The 2,557-nt window shown below is 41.0% G+C and overlaps 1 long non-coding RNA gene across 1 annotated transcript; it reads right to left on the reverse strand.

Moving 5' to 3' along the window:
• Positions 1–107: 107 nt before the first annotated feature.
• On the reverse strand, positions 108–2,371 carry LOC117940750. Its single transcript, XR_004655812.1, has 3 exons — positions 2,136–2,371; positions 1,296–1,409; positions 108–197 (listed from the first exon to the last, which is right to left on the reverse strand). It is a non-coding gene; the product is annotated as an uncharacterized LOC117940750 (long non-coding RNA).
• Between the last annotated feature and the right edge of the window lie 186 nt (positions 2,372–2,557).

Below are 2,557 nucleotides of genomic sequence, written 5' to 3' on the forward strand. Positions count from 1 at the left end.
ACACACACACACACACACACACACACACACACACACACACACACACACACACACACACACACACACACACATTAACTTCCTATACACTGGAGTGAAAACAGGACTGTTGCAGGTTGACCACCGGCGTCTCACCCCGTTCTCCACACACGCTTTCAGGTTCTGGTTCCTCTTCACCTGATCAGCCGGTCTGGATCCACCTGGACCAGAAAACACAATCAGAGCCGGACCAACGTTACGTTTCCAGCTGCAGGCCGACATTCTGAATCTGAGTCAGCTTTATTTCTCAGGTATGAGAACACATACGAGGGATATTGCTCACAATATACTCGCTAACATATACACGCTAATACATACACACTAATATATACTCGCTAATGTATACATGCTAATATATACGTGCTAATATATACATGCTAATTTATACATGCTAATATATAAACGCTAACATATACGTGCTAACATATACACGCTAACATATACACTTTAACATATACACGCTAATATATACATGCTAATATATACTCGCTAATATATACACACTAATATATACAAGCTAATATATACATGCTAATATATACACGCTAATATATACATGCTAATATATAAACGCTAATATATACATGCTAATATATACACGATAATATATACTCGCTAACATATACACGCTAATACATACACACTAATATATACTCGCTAATATATACACGCTAATATATACGTGCTAATATATACATGCTAATTTATACATGCTTATATATAAACGCTAACATATACATGCTAACATATACACGCTAACATATACACTTTAACATATACACGCTAATATATACATGCTAATATATACTCGCTAATATATACACACTAATATATACAAGCTAATATATACATGCTAATATATACACGCTAATATATACACGCTAATATATACATGCTAATATATACACGATAATATATACTCGCTAATATATACACACTAATATATACACGCTAATATATATACACACTAATATATACACGCTAATATATATACACACTAATATATACACGCTAATATATATACACACTAATATATACACGCTATTATATATACACGCTAATATATATACACACTAATATATACACGCTAATATATATACACGCTAATATATACATGCTCTAAACAGAAACCATAACTAACTAACCAACTATTGGACGGATCGGTTCTGACTTTCCCTTCAGCGCCATAATCAGCTCAAAATATCCAGTCATGGTTTACTTTAACCATGTCCAGTCCCGGTTGATCCAGACTCTCTTACCCGTCTCTGGTCCCGGAGGTCTCTGGTGACGCAGCAGGTACCGGACCTCCCCCCTCTGCTGCCCCCCTCGCTGCAACACCTCCGACATCCGCTCGCCTTCTCCAACCACGAGCTCTGATTGGTTAAAAACACACAACGTCGACCGTTAGCCCGCACGATATTGGAAAAAACTGATATTGCGATATTTGTTTCCCTGCGTTATATATCGCGGTATATTGTACATGTGATATATATTGTAGTAGATTAGCGTTACGTTTCCAACGGCGCGGCTCCGAACCATAACGTTAGTTGAGACGGACAGACCCCTTGTTTCTTTAGGCTAACTATATTAGCTTTAGCCTAGCTGGTATCAGCTTTCTGCTTGTTTCTTTAGGCTAACTATGTTAGCTTTAGCCTGGCTGGTAGCAGCTTTCTGCTTGTTTAGTTAGGCTAACTATGTTAGCTTTAGCCTAGCTGGTAGCAGCTTTCTGCTTGTTTAGTTAGGCTAACTATGTTAGCTATAGCCTGGCTAGTAGCAGCTTTCTGCTTGTTTCTTTAAGCTAACTATATTAGCTTTAGCTTTGCATTAATCAGGTGATTTACTTCATATTTGCGAGAGAGCTGAGGGTTTACTTTTCTATCAAGCAGCTAAAAAAAGACGCAGGACGTCAACATCGCTACGTCCTGCGATGTGACTATCGCGCACATCGCGATGTCGATGCTAAGACACAACATCGTCCTATGGACCGTTCACTTTGGGAAAATCAGATGTGAATCTGATGAGATCTGGAGTTGTAATATTGAGAGAGACCACATATATCTGATGGTCTTGAGCACCCGTGGTGGTTTTCGGGGACCTACCTGAGCCCCTCCACACCTGGGCCAGGTAGCAGTGGGCCTCGCCGGGCTCCCTGCAGAGCTCCACCACGTCCCGGCACAGCGTCTCCGGCGTGATGGGGACTTCACTGAAGTGCTGCTCGTTGTTGCTCAGGTACACGGTCAGGACCACCTGCAGACACACAACCAGGTGTGTGTTAGATACACACTCACACACACATCTACACACCTGATACACACTCACACACACCTACACACCTGCTCATCAGATATTGAAAATAAAGAAACAAATAACAATAGTTGGACTGCTGCACACGTCTGTGTGTGTGTGTGTGTGAGCGTGCGTGTGTGTGTGTGTGTGTGTGTGATGTGAGCGTGCGTGTGTGTGTGTGTGTGTCTGTGTGTGTCTGTGTGTGTGTGTGTATGTGTGTGTGTGTGTGTGTGTG

This window comes from Etheostoma cragini, unplaced genomic scaffold (genome assembly GCF_013103735.1).
Source record: "Etheostoma cragini isolate CJK2018 unplaced genomic scaffold, CSU_Ecrag_1.0 ScbMSFa_318, whole genome shotgun sequence".
Classification (NCBI taxonomy): Eukaryota; Metazoa; Chordata; class Actinopteri; order Perciformes; family Percidae; genus Etheostoma; species Etheostoma cragini.